The sequence below is a fragment of the Mustela lutreola genome, chromosome 7 (assembly GCF_030435805.1).
Source record: "Mustela lutreola isolate mMusLut2 chromosome 7, mMusLut2.pri, whole genome shotgun sequence".
Taxonomy (NCBI): domain Eukaryota; kingdom Metazoa; phylum Chordata; class Mammalia; order Carnivora; family Mustelidae; genus Mustela; species Mustela lutreola.
In genome coordinates this window covers 147,668,946-147,689,211 of record NC_081296.1, presented here as the reverse complement: position 1 = coordinate 147,689,211, position 20,266 = coordinate 147,668,946, and positions in this window count along the sequence as shown.

Below are 20,266 nucleotides of genomic sequence, written 5' to 3'. Positions count from 1 at the left end.
AGGTGACTTGCCCCAATAGTTCCTAGAGCAGGCTCACAACGACGTATGTATGTATGTATGTGTGTATGTATTTTGAGAGAGAGATAGGGTAAAACATTAAAAATATTCTCAGGTTCCCAGTGCGATGCACAGGGTTATGCTAAATTAAGCCTCCACTAAACTTAGTGATTTTTCTGTAAATCGTGACTTACCGTATTTCTTTGGTGGTTAGTATGTACTTGTTGGAGTGAAAGAATTGAGAAAAAAAAAACCCAAACCCCAAACCGAAGAAACTACCTGTGACTTGAACTTAGCACTAAAAACAGGATGGTCCGTAAAGAAAATGAGGAGTCATCGCGGCGTCTGGTTTGGGGGGTGAGTTTTTAAAAGCCCAGATCTTAAAGTGCTGTAACCATGGCTACGGGAAGAAGCCTTTTATGGGATACACTGTGCCGTGTTCATATTACTGATCTGGCAAAGCGGCCCATTCAGTAGGGTGTAGCGGATGCCCCAAGCCGGGATGTGGGCTCAGTCAGCTTTGCCTGTCAGCTTCGGGCAGCACAGAGTAGAATTCAGTCGCCTCACCAGGGTCAGCCGACTGTTCTCATCCGCAGCCCCTTACGTAATGTAGTCCTAAAATCCTGGGTGTAAACCGAAACGGAGTAACTGGGATTGTGTTTCAATGCACTGGCGGACGGGTTATTCCCATGACGGGCGCTGCAGTGCTGGTCCTGGGCGCGCCGGGCTGAGGGGGAGGAAGTCGTGATGTCCCTGGAGCAGGGGGCGGTGGGCTCAGTCACAGTCTCCACAGAGGCACAGCCAGGGCCATTGGGTGGGGAGGCAGAGGGCCCCCGAGGGAGGGAGCACTTTCTCAGGACAACCACCAGGGTGACTGGTGAAGACGGCGTTCTAACCGTCCCGGTGCTCTGGTTGTACTACCGGCTTTGCGGAAGCGTGGGGAGGCCATCCACGGTGGCTCAGGGTGTGGATTCCAGTAGGTCCGGGCCCAGCAAGTGAGCTCCTATCCAGGCTGGTGACCTGCTGAACATTCAGGAAATGTGTGTTACTGCCCTGCTGTAAGTCTGAGCCGTCATCAGGACGCGGGAAATGTTCAGGGGACTGCGGGTAGCAAAAACGATCCCCGCTCTGCCGACACGCAGCTTGCCTCTGTCCGTGGGTTTGAGGAGCTTCCGACCCGGACTCAGCGGGAGCTGTGACCCTGATGCCATGGCAGCTCCTGTGAGTCATTCGAGATTCCCAGGAAACCCTTGGCTGCCCTCGAGGTGGGGCGGCCGCTTGAACAAAGGATCAGGCCGACCCTGCCACAAGTCATTAGAGGGGTGGACTGTGCTCTGGTATTCAGGGGGTGGGGGGGGGGAATGCCAGAGGGAAGACCTCCGACGGGCTCTTCGGGGTCTGTGCACCTTGCGGCGGGGACAGGGACAGCCAGGAGCTCCCCGCCTCCCAGGGAGGAGGGATCCCACAGGGACTGAGTCCCGAAGCCTGTGCCCAGCTTCCAGCAGGGGTTTTACCGACTGGGAATGAAGAAGCTTCTTGAGGTGGAAGGAGGGACGATCGCCAGCCCCGTGAAACACAGGTGCTGCCGCTGGTGTCTCCTTCAGAAGCAGGAAGGCAGAGAGGCTTGTATTTGGGGACTCAGCATGGTTTCTGGAGTCGGGGGCGTTCACGCAGGTTGTCACACTCGTATCGGCTTCGACTCACACGTGTTCGTGTGCGTGTGCGTACATTTTATGGTGCACACTCGCACACAGACACGAACGTACGCATACGTGCCCGTGGCTGCGTGTGCATACGTGCGCATGTACAGCACTCTGTCAAGACGCGCATCTACACGTCCGGGCAACAGAGACCCCCAGGCACGGCCTAGGCCCGCCACACCCCGGCTCGCGGGCACGTGCAGGTGGTGCTCCACGGCCCCGGTGTCTGGCTTAGGAACCGGCCCCTTGGGCGCGCCCTGCACGGCTCCCCGACGAAGCGGACGCCGCCTCCTCCCGCAACCAGGTTGGCGTGGAGTCTCTCCCCTTGTTTCCTTCTGCACCCCAACCCTTCCAGAGTGTTCCAGTAGAAGAGGACTGTGTCGTGGCTTGAACCTCAAAGCAGCCTTTCCTGTCTGAACAGGGCATGGCTCTGAAGAGGCTACTTCTAGGCTAACCAGGGCTGCTGAAGTCGGGGTGCCTGACCGGGTGGTTGCTCTCGGGGTGTGGTGCCCTGTTTCCTTCCCTTCTGCAGACGGGGCCAGGAACCCCCTCCCCCACGTGCCCCGCCCCCGCCAGAGCTCTTACCCCATCCTCACATGCTGTCCGTCTTTCATGCACGGGACATTTGCTCTCTGGGAAGGAAACCCTCATATGAACGTCTGCTCCGCTGAGGCTCCGTCGTCCAAGAATATCTGCATCTGAACCTACAACCCACATTACAGACCTGAAGAAGCTGTTCGTCCAGAAAACCCGACGGGCGCTGACACTGGGCAGACCTAACGCGGAACCCTGAGCGCTCCTTTCTCCACGGCGGTCTGGGCGCCACGGCAGCCTCTTGAGTTTAAGACCTTGATTTTCTTCTCCGCAGCATGGGCTGACGACGGTGGTTGCCGGGAGGAGGAGCCGTGCATTTCTGGGGGATCCTGGCGCGGTGCCAGGAGCAGAGTAGGTGCTCAGGGATGCGCTCCGGTGTCATGGACATGTCGTGGCAGTGAACCCGGGAGCTCCACCGGCAGTGGAACCCCAGGCTCCACATCCTGAGGGAGTGGACGCCACGTGTTCCCATCAGGCCTGTGGTCTGGGAAGGCGGACCCGTACCGTATACCATGGTCGCATCCCCCAGGCGACGCCCCGACCTGGCACATCTCCCAAACTGACAGCACTTGCTTCTCTCCCACATGCCTGTCCTGAGCAGGGAGACCGTCCTAGCACAGGCACATCGGACTTTCTTGGCTCTCGGTTCTCAAGTAAACCTCGCAGGCAGCTCAGAGCAAACCCTCCCCGGAGCGCAGGCCCCGTGACAGGTGAGGGCCGCCGCCGAGGACCCCCCTGTGCCCTAGCCGGCTTCGGTCCTGGTGTCGGTGAGTCCCAACCTGCACCTGCAGAAACACCTCCTGCTTTTTCACAAGAGACTTACAGGGCAAGTTTGGGTCTCTTCGGTCCCCGGCAGTAGTGACGATGCGCAGCTTCGGGTTACGTCCTCTCACGAATTAAGTATCACGCCGTGGAGGCCACAGGTCACGGCGGTCCGGGAGCTCCGGTGGAACACGCCTCGGGTTTTCCAAGGACCAGGACGGGTGTTCAGGGAAGTCGGAGCCGGGGAGAGGGTTTGGGATTTCCTCCCCCGCTCTGTGCTCGGTGCCGGGCGTCAGGCCAGTCAACCAGGGCACGTTCGCCGCCGCCGTCCCATGTCGCCAGCCGCCTCCCCCCCCCCCCCCGGCAGCAGGTGCTGCCCTCACCGTATCGGCCGCTCCGACGGAGGTGGCCTTCGATAGAAGAGCCCTGACCTAGGGCTGTTGTCCCGACACTGGGGTGCTCGGCGGGGGTGGGGTGCGGCGGTCTGCTGTGGGCTTTCGGCCGCACGCGCAGGCGGGTGCTGTGGAAGCCGGGACCCCTGCGCAGGGACGTCCACAAAAAGCCACCAGCTCGGCACCGGGTTGCAGACGCGGTGGGCCCGGCCTGTTCGCTAGTAACTGGGGTGAGCGCACGGCGTGCCGGAGCCCGGGAACACTTGGCTTTCAGCTCTTACTTCGCCGTGGCCGAGAGGCTGTCTCCTTCAGGGACGCACTGGGCCATTCAGTCGGATGTGGCCAGGGGAGGGGCAGGGGGTGAGGAAGGACGTCCAGTGGGCCAGGCCGTCTTCTCAGGGGCTCGGGACAGCGGGGGTTTAACTGAACAGGCTCGAGGGGCAGAGGCTTCCCCACCAGGACCCAGACAGACTTGACCTGCTGCCTAGGTGGTGCCCAGGGACCCCCACCCAGGTGGCAGAGGCAGATGGCCAAGGCCCAGTTGGACAGACGACAGAGTGCGGGTCCGGTCATGATGTGGAGCTCACAGGTGGGTCACGTCACCCCGGGTCTCAGTGCCCTCGGGACTCAGCCCCTGTTGCTTCCTGGATGCACTCTGGAGCAGTGACCAGCAGTGACCCAATACCAATCTGCGCTGGGCGCCACACCACGCTCCGGAGTACACGGCGCAGGTGCTCGCAGACGACCGGGGTGGGGGCTCACGGAGGACCCCCCGGCCCGGCCCGAGGATGTCACAGCTTCCCTTTTCCTACTCGTAACAGGAAGGAGCCCACCAGGGCTCTCTTTCCACCACCTACAACATCACACATGAGCTGCTCTTTCTCCGTCTGACCTTACCCCTTCCTCTCACTCCATCACCCCTTCATTTCTGTCACCAAACAACAGAGAATGTGACTCTGATTTCTTTTCCCGTCTCCACTTCAGTGCTCTGAGAACGTGTTTCCGGGAACAGGGGTCACCTTCAGGTTTTCTGACATTCTGGGATGTTCAGAGTGAGTGGCGGAACTCCAAGAGGGGACCCGACGTCACCACTTTAGAGGGACTCCATAAGGGACAGTGAGGTCCCTGTGTGCTTTGCGGAAACAAACGTGTTCCGAGGCTGGCCTGGGAGAGCGTACCCCGTGGGGATTTTCTCCCCTTTTCCCCAGACCTGTCGGCAGACGCCCGTCCCCGGATGAGAGCATTTGAGAAACGACCTGTTGATCCCACGGGGTGTTGACCTGACTGTCTACCAGTTAATGGGACAAATCACAGGGCCTCCCCATCCTCCACGGACCGCTAACAAGGAAAGGAGAGGGTCTGGGGTCAGCGATAGACTGAGTCAGGCGTAGAGGCTGTCCTCAGTTTCCGCTTCATTCCTGGGGCTCGTCCTGTCGTTCATGGCTCGAGCCACCTTTGGTCGAAGTGGCCAGGCTCTCTGTCCGTGAACAGTGTCTTGCAGTGTCTAGAACCCAAGTGAACAAGCATGCTTCCCTGAAACCAATATAAGACGACTCGCGAAGGCATCAGATAACTGCAGCCTCACTCGAAGGAAGCCGGGACTTCCAGCAGCAATTAAATTGCGTGATTGGATACAGGGAAATTTTTATAATTGCCCACAGGTAGCAATTTATTAGGATAGATGTTACTTACGACATGTGTCAGGAAGGTCAAAGTTTATACTTCCTTGGACATTAACCTAATCTTTGAAACTCTTAAAGTTACACTTTTTGGTCATTAATTTTTTTTACAAGCAGAGATTTTGACAATTAACCCAGTTAATAAAGGTCAAATTTCAATTTTTTTTCCAATTTCTGGAGCACTTAACTTATTCCTTTTTGAAAATGGGCAGACAGAGGATGATAAGTAGTTATTAAATGAGTGCAGGCTGTAGTCCCGCTGTCAGAGCGACGGTCGTGAAACAGCCGATCCTGGGAGAAGGGAGCTGCTGTGTATCTGATGGCCGGGGGTAGATTACAAGCTGAGGAAATAGGAAAATTAAGCCCCAATACTGTGCACAGTTAGTAGGATAATATGAGTACGTGCGCTTGTTAAATCACCGCCGGGTCCTAGCCATTCAGCTACGCAGACTTCAGGCTTCAACGGTTGAATCTGCACATTTTAAAAAAAGCTATTTCTGCAAACTCGCACCAAGTACGACGTGAGTTAAGAACCAGCGTGTCACCTGCCAGGCTGCGTCCTTCAGATGCACCCACAGATGGGCCAGCGGCAGACGAGGCAGCCGAGTAGCCCTGACCAGAGGGCGGGCGCCGTCGGAGCCCTGCGCCCCCCTCCTCCACATCGCCCCCGTGGGCACCCCCACCCCCCAGAACGGACAACGGAAAGCAGAGAGAGCCCACAAAGCTCCTTTGCCACCTAAACAAGATAAAGCAAACCGCCCTTCCCGCTGCCATGAAAACCTCCCAGCGCTGAGGCTCAACTCCCCACAAGCCTTCCTGCGGACTCCTACCTGCAACCCCCCAACCCCGTTCCCTGTCCCCTGCTCCGACAGTGCCCCCTGGAGGCAGCGTCCCCGGGACCAACCATCCCCAGGAGACTGCCCAGAGAAAGGGAGCCCAGTGCCTGCATCCTGTACCCTGGGGAGCAGGTCCCTTTCCAGACGTAGCCAAGAGCCTGACCGGAAGGCAGGCTTTGTTGTTGCTGCCGTTGTGCTGCAGAAATACGGCCTTCTTGGTACCGATGTGCTCAACATTAAAGAACCAGTACGTCAAAAACGCGCGTATCTTGCACCTGTGCACCCCGCTACACCAATGCTGTGCACGGAGCCAGCGCCCTGTATCCTCCGCCCCCACCTTCGGGCCCTCCCCCACGTCCCCACCTGCTTCTCTGTACTTAAACTCTAGAGCAGAGGCCTGGGCTGCCCCTGCGTTGCACGCTGACCCTTTGCAGTGGCTCTCCGAGGTCCTCCGAGCAGCCCTGTGCTGTCCTTGCATGTGGCGGGGGCCACAAAAGGGCAAAATAAAAGGAAGTCCAAGTCGTGAGCCCAGCCAGAGGGCGTGAGAGTGTGACTAAAACCAAAACCAGTCCTGCTAGAGATTGTTAGGGGTGACGTTGCCTTCCTGCTCTGCTCCCAGCGATGCCACCAGCCCGCGCCAGCGGACGGTGTGCCAGGGCGGAAGCGGCAAGTCCTCGGGAACGGGTGGCATTTGCAGCGAGTGCCACCTGCACGGACGACACAGGGAGGAAAAGCCGGGGAGCAGAGCAGCATCTGCCGATCCCCGAAATATCCCCGCGGGCTGCAGACGTGGGTTCCATCTGAGCGCACCTGATGTCTGAGCCCTTTGGGGGGCTTGGTGTTAAAATAAGCTGTGTGTCCTCACCAGGAAAGTGCAGGAAAGATGACTTTGGTCTCGCAGCTTCCTTCCTTCGGCCCTCCAGCACCGCGCGGGACCTGCGCTCTGCCCTCCTGCGCTCTCTCCTCCTGGCCTCCTCGGCCACCTCCTCAGCCTGTCCGCCCCACGCCGTTCCTCCTCCCTCTGTGCTACCCCGACGATGGCTCCTGTTGCTACAAACGGGATCAACTCATGGATTTTATGTGACCTACAATTTGCTCAGTGTTTACTGGGACCCAGACTCCCCACCACCCCCTCCTCCCCCAGATGGGACCAGGGCTGGTCTGGGCACATCAGAAGGACAAGTGACCACATGGAGGGTGCCCCACCCCAGCAGAGAACCAGGGCGGTTTTCCCGGTGGGCAGGGAGGTCGGTGGTGCCTGGCCATTCTGGGGCTGGGGGGCTGATCCAGGGGCTGAGTGCAGTAGAGGAAGGGCCCTCCAAAGGGACCCTAAGCCCTGTCACGGGACTGTCCATGCCAGGCAAGCTTGGCTTTTCTCCAGGGAGGGACTCTCTGAACTTCTCTGAGGTCCCTGTGGGGCCCTCTGGTGCACTGGGGGGACTAGGCTGGTGCACGGCCGTGTCTGGGTATCTGCAGCAGTGGACATGGGCAGGTGGAGAAGGAAAGGCCGCCCTGGGGGTTGCCTCAGACCCCCTCTTCCACCACTGCCTCGTCGATCGAGGCAGGGTCTTTAACTGAACTCGGGTTTCTTGGTCTGTAGAATAGGAGCGAGGTCAGGAGGGTGGAAAGCACCAGCATGAACCTAAACCCTTGGGAGGAACGTGAGGACTGGCACAGGCGTGTCTCACCAGGAAACACAGCACATTCTTCATGAGGAGTGGGTGTTTCACTCAGTTTTGGCAAATTTACCCCAATCTGAAGTGTTTGTGGAGCCACTGCTGTGAGCCCCTTCATCAGCTTTTCAAAGTCACAGTGAAGCTGCCCTGTCTTCCTTTTCCAGCAAAGCCTCCACCTTCCTCTTGTCGGCCCTGCTAGTGCTGGGGTCCGAGGTGAAGGCCTGTGCGCATGAGAGGAGGGGCTGGGACTGTCCCTCAAAGCCCAGGGACGATTTAGGATGAATAGATGGGACTTTTCCCCTTTAATCTCATAGAGGAAAACTCCACCGACTCTTGGTTTCGACTCAGGTCCTGATCTCAGGGTCCTGAGCTGGGCTTGGAGTCTGCTTGAGATTTTCTCTTTCCCTCCGTCCCTCCCCACCTGCTTTATGCTCTCTCTCCCCCTGCCCACCCCCAAACAAAAATAAATAAATCTTTAAAACAATAAAGTCCAAAGTCAATAAACTGGGAGGAAGCATCTACAACATTTGCTGTGAACAAAGGACTAGTAACTCTATTACATAAAGAACTCTTACTTGCATGGAGCACTGGGTGTGGTGCATAAACAATGAATCTTGGAACACTAAAAAAAAAAAAAAAAAAGAACTCTTACAAATTGAGAGACCGAGGACCAAAAACTTGAAAGAAAGTGGGGAAAAGATGAATGCACATTTTATACATAAAGTCTTCAAACCTGGAAAAAGCCTCTCAACCCACTCATTGTTCAGAAATGCAATCAAAGCAGCCCTGTGCACCGTTTCTGTCCTATCAGACTAACAAACATCAAAACGTGACCACACTCTCTGTTGGCGAGGCTGTGGGGGCCCCCCAGGCATGCAGCAGCATGTGGCTCTCATGCGAATTTGCACAGAGCTTTTAAAGGGAAACTTGGTGACACCAAACAGAACCGCACACGTGTGCGTGGCCACTTACCTCTCGATACTGCAGTCCTACTCCTGGGGCTCGGTCCTGAAGACACACTTGCAAAAATACAGAGTTACACAAGGTGACTCGTGACAACATTGTAGGTGCAAAATAAGGGAAAGAACCCAGAAGTTCACAGATAGGAGAAGGGCTGCGTAAGTCTGGTACCACACACTGTGGAGCATGACCCAGCCGTGAAGAAGCAGGGCCAGAGCTCGGTGAACTGATGTGGCGTGGCTTCCAGGACGTACCGTTGAGTGCAAACAACAGAGAATGAGGGAGTTCTGTGGCACCTGATCCTTGTAAGAAAGAGGGAGATCTATGACAGGCCACACGCACCTGCTCATTTGCATACCATCTATATGGGAAGGATAAAATCCACACTAAAGACACGTCCAGCAGCGGGAGGGCTGGCAGGGCTCTGAGTGCCCTTCAGTCTGGGGCTGACTCGCCAGCTGGGCCATGTTTCCTAGCCCTTCACACAGCCCCCCAAATAACACAAATATGCCGGGATGGGGGGCGCCCCGAATGGAGTAAAAGCCCCACCATGAGCCACACAGGTGAATTAGGTGAGCACCCTGGAAGGCAAGGGGAGGCACCTCTAGGTGGCGATGTCTTGGTGGGGACCGCGGGGCCGCGGGCCGAGGAGCTGCACCTGCAGGGTGCACCGCTGGGCCGCTGGGCACTTTCTCATGGCGGGGCAGGTGGGCCGCTCTGAAACCGCCCTCGAGAGTCACGGGCACTAGATGACGATGATGAGTCACCAAGGGGGGGTTTCTCTCTGTTGGAGAAGCAAGCTACAGCTGCGGAGAAGGGCGCCAGGCCGTGAGTCCCTGTGAACTCACAGCTTGCACGGTGCGCTGTGACGGGCGGACGCGGAAGCACGGATGCGTGTGCTTGGAGCTCCGCGCAGGGCGAGCGCCTGTGTGCCCAGCTCCGTCTGCCGAGTGGCCTGGAAGCCGTGAGCCGCAGGGACAACGGGCACCCCCTGGAGACCCGTCCTGGCTTCGAAGGAGCACCCCCCGTAAGAGCTCGTTGGAGGGGTGGCCTCAGCCTTGGGGGAGCAAAGATACCAGAGGAGCTTGGGGGAACCTGCGGTGTCAGGAAGATGGTGGGGCTTGTGGAGAGAGCACAGGAGGCCAAAGGAAGCGGGTCCCGCAGCACAAACAGGGACAATTTGTGCAAGAAAATAAATAATAACAGGACTGGATGAGAACAGACAATACAATGAACAGCCACACTGATTGCATCAGGTCGGTGAGTACATGGGGAGCAGGGACAGTTCTTCCTTAGAGTCAAGTTCCTACGGTTACCAGGAGGGAATGAAAAACAGCCACCATTTTGCAGACAGTATAGAAGCAGTAACTGTTCTGGACAAAATCTGCCAACAGGAGCTAAAATCCGCAGACCAAAGTTTGGGAATTCTCACGGTATCTTGCTCAAGACATTTGTAGTTACCAAGGAAAGATGGAAGCTTGAAGGTGGGGAAGCCTGGCAGACGCCACCAGGGCCGGCGAACAAGGTCGTCATCACGGTGACCGCACATGGACACCACAAACCCCGACAGCCAGCATGAGCGAGACACAACATCGCCCCTGTGCGGTTGTTGCCAACAAAGAACCGCCCAGAAAGTGTTACAGCCTTGTGGAGGGGGGCAGGAGACCCAGCACAAGCAAAGTGGGGTCCCCGTGGTGTCTTGGGGTGGAAAAGGACACCAGTGGAAAACCTGTGTTTGCTGACCACACTCTGGACACAGGTGGAAGCTGAGGGCTTGAGAGGTTGCTAGGTGAGGTATATACGGACACGGCACCATTCTTAGGGCTTTTCTGTAAGCCTCAAGGCAGTTCTCGAGACCAAGACAAAACCCTGTGTCCTGGCTGATACAGCAGGGTCTGAACCCTTTCCTGCCACTCAGCACTGTGCCTCAGGGTCCCCGTCTTGCCCATGGGGACTGGTCTCAGTGAGAGGGCAGAAAGCTCTCAGAGCAGGACCCTGGGCCTGTGGCTGTCATCAGGGTCCCAGTGGTGCTTTTTTTGTTTTTCAAATGAAATGCGGGGAGCCTGGTAGACCACACAAAGGAAAAAGGACATAATCTTTAGGGCACAATTAAAAAAAAAAAAAAATGCAGCCAATAGCCTGTCAGTCTGGTACCGCAGCCCTCCTGCCCCAGGACCTGGGCAGTGCATGGGGGCTGGCTTCTGGTCTCCCTCTGAGGCCACCTGGGTTCCCTCTGTGAGCAGCAGAGACAGGAGGAAGAACTAATTCTGGGACCAAGTGGCCGCCCATGTATCAGGCATTTACGGGGGCCAGGCTCGCCTCTCAGAGGCTCCGATCTCGTTCAACAGCCACGGGAGCTGGGGCCTGGCGAGGTCAGTGCAGGTGTGTGTGTGCACGCGTGTGTCCGAGTGTGCTTCTGCCAGTGCGCGACACGTGCGCCTGGGACCCAGGACCTCGCGGCAGAGCCCAACAAGGCACCGCAAACCGGATCACCTGCTTTCTCCAGGGCGAAACTAAACCCCACGAGGGGCAGAGACAGGGAGAGGCCCAGCGGGGCGTCCCTCCGGGGGGGAATGCCCTGGGTCCAAGCCGCCCCTGGGGTATTAGCAGGCCCTGCGACCATGACTGAAATGATCAAGGAGCACCTTGTGGTGGCCACGGAGACCCTTGTCCTACAGGATGTTGCCCAGATGGCCCTTCCTCAAAATCGGCAGGTCCCTCTGGCTGCCCCTTCTGTTGGTCTTCTCAGCAGGCCTTTGGTGATTTGTGCTCCGGTCTGCCCCCGCCGCCAAACCGGACACCTCCAAGTCAGAGACGCGAAGGATGCGGCGTTGACACGGCCACGTTTCTGCACCCCGTGTCCTGCCCACCCCGGGGTCCCACCCCGAAGGCCGTTCGTGTCCGCACGCACGGGTGCTGACCACGGCGTGGCTCTTGCCGTCCCCCAAGTCCTCGCGGCCGGAAGCCTCTTCTCCTGCCTCCTTCACGTTACAAGCCCTCCTCTGCCCTCACGCCCTGGAAGGACGATGCGAAACCACTAGGCCAGGAGGAATGTAGATTTTATTACCCCATTTTCTGGAGGTGGAAACTGAGGCCTCGGAGGTCAAATTCGTTCCTCGCATTTGATGGGAAGATGAAGCCGTGATTTGCCGCCTGGCCCCGGGACACTGCTCCCAGTCTCCTTCCAGCACGTCGGGACCGGCCTCTGGAGCTCCCCCCAGGGCCGTGAGCGCCCGGCCTCGGCCTCCCCGGGGCTACCGGCAGGATGAAGTTCTCACCTCTCTTTCTTCTTCTTCAAAAACAAACGAAACTATTCGTCACCACCCACATGCTGCATCCACCTCTGTTAAAACGCTCCCCTCCTTGGCTGTGTTCTATTACGCAGTGTTGCTTTCCGTTCGCTGTTCATCTTGGAAAAAGAAATCATAATCCTGGAGATGCTTACTCTCCATTAGAGAAAAGAGGTTCAGCGTTTACTATCTAAGTGAGTCTGCGAGACTGAAGTTGATGGTCTGCCCAGATCGCCGAGGGACCGGGGAAGCAGGCGCAGACCACAGGACGGAGAAGGGTTTCTGCGTGGGAGCGCTCCTGCCAAGCATAGAATGGGTACCGGTGGGGCCTTTCTCAGCTTTCAGGGGCAGCTCAGCCCAGAGAGGCCAGCGTGAGGCTGGTTCATTGCAGAAGCTTCACAAGCACACCCCGCGGAGACTTGCGGTCCCATCAGACGTCGGCATTGCCCAGAGACAAGTGGGGGCTGGGAGGGGCCGGCCAACCTGTGGATGAGGACACAGGGCTCCGAGAGGCGGGCTGGTTCTGGACTGCGGGACCCCAGCTCCCACCCGGCTGGGCGGGGCCGATGCCTCACCCTGCTTGGGGAGCTCCTGGACCACGTGGATCCTGCATCAGGGAGGGCAGGGGGCAGCAGTCCCAGGCCCTCGCGAGGTTCTCATCTGGAGGGAGAATCCTGCAACAAAGCAGTAACAGGTAAGATGCTTCCAGACACGACAGACTCTGAAAGGAACAGGAAGCAGGTTGGCAGGTTGGCAGGTGGCTGGAGCGGACAGGCCCCTCGGGGAGGGAGGACACCTGGGTGGGAGGTTGCTCAAGCACAGAAAGGCCGTCCTGGCCTCATGGGGGTGGGGAGCGAGCGGCATAGGGCCAAAGCTCCAGACTGCAAGGTGGGGTGTGTGCTGGAGGGCAGGAGGGGCATGCTGGTGCTGCTTCTTGGGGGGAGGGTGAGGAAGGTCAGGGGGTCTGAGATGAGCTGGAAGGGAGGCTGAGCTGGTGGGTGAGGACTTGTCCCTGAGGTGGCCGTGGGGACCCTCCAGGGACAGAGAGCAGCATTCCAAGCTGACTTCATTCTTTGTTTGCCAAGGACATCATCTGGCTGGGCTGGGAGAAACCCACCCTGGACCAGGGTTCCCCGGGCACGCGGCCTCTCCCCAGACCAGGGCCCAGCTCTGCAAACAGAGCTGGCAACCCCAGCCTCATGGAAAATGCTCAGTAATTTCTGGTAATGACCAGCCAGAGCTGAAGAACAGGCTCTCCCGAAAGGTCACTTCTCCAAGAGAAGAAAATTATTCCTTTTCCTGGAGTCTGTCATCTTTTGCTTTAATTAATATCAAACGCGCCCCTGCTTGGCAGTGGCTTCAAGGGTTCGAGTGGACTTTCCATGACATTTCTAATAAAAAAATGTGAATCTTCTTGGACGAATGGAGGTGTTGATCAGACCCTCCTCGGGGGCAGACAGGTGCCGGCCCTGCCAGGATGGCCCGGCCTGCGTGCAGGCTGCAGGGAAGTGACAGAGCAGGATTCTTCGTCGTTGGGACGAAGCAGGATCGCCTGTGGTCGCCTCGGAGCTGCCTGGGCAGGTGAGTCAGCCTCTCCAGGCCTCAGCTTCGACAGCCCCGGAATCACGAGGCTGCTTTACGGAGGACATGGGAGGCGTTATAGGGACGGCTTAGCCCAGAGCTGGGAGCCCACGGACGGCGGCCGGAGCCAATGGTCACTCTGTGCACCCCTGCTGAGCTGGACAGGACGCCCTGCCTTCCAGCTGAGTCTAGTGGTCCTGCACTTCCGACCCCGGGCAGCTGTGGTCTGCCCCCACCTGCCCCTACCCCCGCCGGGGGTCCCCAAGTCAGGGCCCGCTATGTCGTGGTTGCTTCTGTGTCTGCTGCCTTGACCAGACTGAAGCTGGGACTTGTCTGATTTCCCCTGGTCCACCTGCATCCTGGGGCCTTTCCTGGGGGAGAGAGGAGCCGGCACGGACTGGGTCTCTGAGGAGTAGGAAGGAGCTTCTCTGGTCCAGGGGTCCAGGTGGGGAACAGCCCCTCCTCTCCCCGCGGAAACTGTGACTTTAGCTTCTCTCCACATAGCTGCAGAAGACCAACCAGTCCAGTTCTGGTGTGGTTTCCATTTTCCCAACGAGAAAGTTGAAACCGAGTTACAGGATTTTGCCCCAAATCACAAAGCTGACTTATTCCTCAAGAAATCAAGAGATAAACATCTGCTCTGTTGTCCGGACACCCCTCAGCCCACTCGGGCCGTTTGATGCCCCGTATCATTGGCCTTCAACAAGGAAAATCGCACCCAGCGAGGGCCCATCTGGTTTCCCACACCCACGCTGGGCCGCCAACTCCCTTCCTCCTTCAGGGGTGAGGGCACATCTACCCTGCACAGCCTCATTGAAGGGCTGCAGGTCTGAATGTGCAAGAAAAAACCCCAGCAGGCAAGCTGCATATTAAATTTGAGTAACTGTTGCCAAATCGGTCTCCAAAGTGACTTTATCCATTTGCAACCTCACCAGCAGTGCATGAGCAAACTCTTTTCCTTACATGCTCTCTAAAAAACTCGGTGGTGACGCATTTAAATTTTTGCCAATCGAGGGGAGGGGAAATATGTCTAATTAATTTACATTTCCCTTTTTTAACTAATAATTTGAGCATCTGTTAATACGTGTCTTAACCCTTCATAATTTCTGTTCTGCAGCTTGTCTATTCAGATCATTTCCTATTTTCTTATTAAAGGAATTCTTTATATATATATATATATTTTTTTTAATTAGGAATTCTTTATGTATTTTGGATACTAATCCATAGTGTGTTACATATAGTGCGGATATTTTCACCTTATCTGCTACTTCTCTTTTAACTTTACATTATCTTTCTTCATACAGATGTTTAAAATCTGTAGTTAAATTTATGAACTTTGCTTTTCTTTAAATCTTGCTTAAGATTCCTCAAGTTCATAAATATATCCTCTTAAGCTTTCTTCTATGACTCCTGTAGGGTTCTTAAAAAAACACTTATGTCTTTATTCCATTAATTTTTGTTAATGGCATGAAGTCAGAATTTTATTTTAGTTTTTTCCAGGTAGTAAATTGTTCCAATATTTATTGAACAATCCACATTTTCCCCCAGTGATTTGAAATGCTACCTCTGTTCACATACTAAATTCCGGTATATACGTGGTCTATTTTTTTTATCTTCTATTTTTGTTCCAAGGATCTATTTATCTATTCATGTGCTAATATCACATTATATCTATTAAAATTACTTTATAATATGCTTTGACATCTTGTCGGGCAAAATTCCCCTCTTTGTTTTTTCTTTTCTCAAGCTGTCTTGGCTATTCTGGAACATTTACTCTTCCATCTGAATATTAGAATCAGCTTGTCAAATCTTATTAAAATCTTGATCAGGTTTTGATTAGAATTGTGTTGAATTTATAGATTTATGGGGGGGGGGTTAAAATGGAGAAAAAATATTAATGCTTAGCATTATGATAGGGTCCGGGAAAAGGCTGCAGTGAGGAGCAGGCTCTCTGTTGAAGATGGACAGCCTGAGCCCACTGGGCCTCTGAGCCTATCTCAGGCCCTGGGGCCCAGGAATGAGCCTAGTGAGTGGCCCGAGTCATGCAGAGCCACCAGAACTCTTCTCGTGGGATCTCATCAGGATGTGACATCCTGCCCTGGAATGATCGATTCCAAAACCGCTCATTTACTCAACACATGCTAAGTGTCTGCCAGAGGGTGTCCAGGTGCCGGGTGCAAAGATGACCCACACAAGGGCCAGGCCACAAAATCGTGCTTTGTGGAGGACGGTGCGGGACCCGTGAGGAAAGAGCCACTGACTGCTTCCTGAAGGAGACAGCGAAGACGGGCTTTACAGGCCGGCTGAGTTTCCCAGGCAGCGCTGGGAATGGGGCTGTGCAGCGAGAGGTTGGATGTTTCGTGCGCGACGTAGCCATGTGGCTGGGAAGTGGGAGGAGCGGGGTGGCCGGCGTCGGGGGAGGGGCGGCTGGTCATGCCAAGGTCAGTCCGGGAGTCTTGTGTGCCGAGGAGGGGGTGCCAGGGACCTGAGGTGGGATGCCGGGACCTGGATGCAGGAGACCTGGGCTGGGTCCCTGTGGCTGGGGACCCAGAGGAGACCCACAGCTCTGCGTGGGGAGTTGCTGAGTCTATGTGCTTCTGCGGCGGATGGAATTTTATTTCCACGTAGACTTCCACGTTTAGGCAGGGGTAAGGAATAGCACGTGCTGACCTGACCTTGCATGTATGCCGATGACAAAGCTACTCCAGCAGCCGTTCAGGACTAGGGCCGGCAGAGGACTTTTCCCCAGGGAGGGCTCCTTATCACTGACATCGTGGAGAATTGCAGCACGTGGTGGTACTGAGCGTGGGACTGGCTTTCAGTCTATTTAACTACGTTGGGAGTCCCACAAACAGCACAGCTAGGGGGTCCCTCCTACCGCTCCCAGCCTGTTCCACGTGGCCCCCAGCACCTCCCTGCTTTTCTAACTTCCTTCCACGGCAGACCCCTGTGCCCTCATAAACCACATTCTTTATAAAATGTCTGCTTAGTCAAATACTGAGGCCAACAAAAGGGTATTTGTGAAAATACATATGGTAAGAAGAGTAACAGTAGAGGAACCCTCATGACCCACCACCTAGCTGAAGACAAGAGGTGACGCATCAACGTTGAGGCCGTCTGTGGACCCTCCCCGTCCCGGCAATGGCAGCAATCACACACGCTCTTTGTGTCATCAGAATAGTGCTGCTTGCACGGGACCAGTCTCCTAGTGCTCATGGGCCAGAGCCTTCGAAGGTACACATCCTTGGGTGGGAGGGGTCATGGTGTAAGCGTGTCTTCTTGTTATTACATAATGTAAAAAAAAAAAAAAAAAAAAAAAAAAAAAGTGTCTTGTAATGTAGACGCCTGCCAGTATGAAGTTTCCATTTTTCATATCAAAAGGACACACCAAGCTTTGGGTAGGATTAGCCTGGGGAAATCCTTAAACTCCAGAGAAAAAAAATTTTTTTTAAGATTTTATTTATTTATTTGACAGTCAGAGATCACAAGTAGGCAGAGAGGCAGGCAGAGAAAGAGGACGAAGCAGGCTCCCTGATGAGCAGAGAGCCCGACGTGGGGCTCAATCCCAGGACCCCAGGATCATGACCCGAGCCGAAGGCAGAGGCTTTAACCTACTGAGCCACCCAGGTGCCCTGAGAAAACTTTTTTAAAGCCTTCAAAATTACATGGGGCACCTGGATGGCTCAGGGAGTTAAAGCCTCTGCCTTTGGCTCAGGTCATGGTCTCAGGGTCCTGGGATCGAGCCCCGTGTCAGGCTCCCTGCTCAGCGGGGAGCCTGCTTCCCCCTCTCTCTCTGCCTGCCTCTCTGCCTGCTTGTGATCTCTCTCTCTGTGTCAAATAAATAACTAAAATCTTTTAAAAAAATAAAGCCTTCAAAATTCCAGACAGATGAATAAAGTTAACTTACTAAGGGAATCTAGACAAAAATCAGACTTCTCTTTGACACCCTGTAAGTCAGAAGACAGAAGAAGAATATGGTCATCATACTGACCCTGTAATATAGGTCAGTACTGCTATTAGCCCTGCTCTACAGATAAGGAAACAGAAGGACTGAGTAAGGTCAGAAATCTAGTGACGAATGTACTTATGACTCAGACTTACATCGTCTGACTCCAGAATGTGCACTTTTTTTTTTTAAGATTTTATTTATTTGACAGACAGAGATCACAAGCAGGCAGAGAGGCAGAGAGAGAGAGGGGAAGGGAAGCAGGCTCCCTGCGGAGCAGAGAGCCCGATGTGGGGCTCGAAACTAGGATCCTGGAATCGTGACCTGAGCCAAAGGCAGAGGCTTAACCCTCTGAGCCACCCAGGTGCCCCTAGAATATGCACTTCTAATTACTATGCTCTTTGAAGTAAAATGGAATATAAGAAAAGTACTTAAATATGTAAAGCCCTTTTACCCAAAACCAAACAGTAAACAGAAATTCTAAAGCCACTACCATTCAAATTAGGACCAAGAGGAGGTGCCTGTTATCACCACAGTTATTCAACACTGTTCTAACTAAGGCAACTGGGAAGGAAAATGAACAAAAGCAATCTAGATATGTGAAAAGAAGTGATAATATTGTCTTTATTTGCAGGTTATATAACAGTGTGTCTCAAAAATTCAAGCAATTCAACAGAAAAAGCTAAGGTGGCTGGTTACTAGATAAATAAACAAGAAAAAATAACTTTTCTTTATATTAGCAATAGACAGAAATGGAAATAGAAAAACCACATTCACAGTGGGAATAAACCTATTTTTTCCAAAATATTTGAAGAAACTCTCTGCAATATTCCATGTATGATAACATCAAAAAGAATAAAATATGCAGGAAATAACTTTTTTTAAAAAAAAAGCACACAAAACTACAAAACATTGTTGAAAAAAATTAAAGACCTAAACAAATGGAAAAACATCTCATATTTGTAGACAATTAAGATTTATTATTGTCAAGATGGCAATTCTCCCCAAATTATCTACAGATTCAGTATAATCCGTAGCAGAATCCCAGCTGACTTCTTTATAGAAATTGCCAAGGTGATTCTAAAATTCACGTGGAATTACAAGGCACCAGAACACCTAAAATAATTTTCAAAAAGAGAATCAAACCTGGAGGACTCACATTCCTGCTTTCTAAAGTCACTAGAGAGCAGCAGTAATGAAGACAGTGTGGTATGGGTATGAGGATAGACATGCAGATAAATGGAACAGAATTGAGAGCCTAGAAGTAAACCCATGTGTCTATGGGGAACTGATTTTTCACAAAGGTGCCAAGACCATTTGATGGGGGACAGTCTTTTTGGTCTTTTTAACCAGTGGTACTGGGACAACTGGATGGTCATGTGCAAAAGAATGAAGCTGGATCCTTACCTCACACCGCATACAACAGCTAACTCAAAAGAACTCTCTGAGTTAACCCAAACCAAACCAAAGCCATAAAACTCTTAGAAGAAAACACAAGGGTAGCCCTTCAGGACCTCAGTGTCAGCGATAGATTCTTAGGTACGACAGCAGAAACATGAGCAACAAAAGAAAGACTAAATCATTTGGTCTTCATCAACATTAGAAATTTTTGTGCTTTAAAGGACATTATCAATCAAGTGAAAAGGCAACCCACCTCGAATGGGAGAAAATATTTGCAAATTATCTATCTGAGAAGGGAACCGTGTCCACAACCTATAAAGAACAGACTAAAACGTCAGCCAATAACAAGTGATGGTGAGGATATGGAAAAATCAGGACCGTCGTAGATGGCAGTTGGGAATATAAAACGGGGCAGTGGCACTCAAAAATCCTGGCGGTGGCTCCTGATTGACTCCATCAGTGGCTTGAGTGACTCTTGATTTGGGGGTTGTGAGTTCAAGCACTATGTTGGGTGTGGAGATGACTTAAAAATAAAATCTTTTTCTTTAAAGAGTTTATTTTTTTTACTTGGGAGAGAGCGAGAGCATGAGCAGGGGGAGGGGCAGAGGGAGAAGGAGCAGGCTCCTCATGACAAGCAGGGAGCCGGATACAGAACTCGATCCCAGGACCCCAGGATCATGACCTGAGCTGAAGTCAGATGCTTAACCGACTGAGCCACCCAGGTGCCCCTAAAAATGAAGCCTTAAAAAAAAAATAGCCCGGCAGTTTTCTTGAATGATTACACAAAGTTACTGTATGACCCAGCAATTTCACACATACGTGGTTGCCAAGAAGAAGGAAAGGATTTGTCTACACAAAGCCTTCGTACAGATGTTTATTCACATGGACTTTTATTGCATCATTATTTATCAGAGCCCAAAAGTGGAAACAACCCAAGCTTCCACTAACCAATGATGGGGTAACCAAATGTGGTCTCGCCGTACAGTGAAATGAATTCCACAGAGAGGAAGGAAGGACAGACACCTGCTGCCACACGGAAGCAACTTGAACACCTGCTGCCCAGTGAAAGCATCCAGCCCCTGAAGACCACAGTCACATGGTTCCCTTTATATGAAATGCCTACAATGGGAAAATCGGCAGAGACAGAAGGTAGGTTAGTGGTTGGTGGGGGGCGTGGATCAAGGGTAAACTTAGCAAGGGGGTGAACAGTATGGGGAAGAAGATGTTCTAAAATGCTGTGTGATGATGGTTGCACATACCTGTGCGCGCACTAGAAACCACTGAATTACATGCTTTAGACGGGTCCGTTGTACGGTGTGTATATTATATCTCAATTAAACTGTTCATGTGTATGCATGTGTGTGTGGTTTTTTTGGTTTTTGTTTTTTGTGTGTGTTTAAAGGATGAGTTGTGGCAATTATACTGACCTGGAGAGATTTTTATGATAAACAC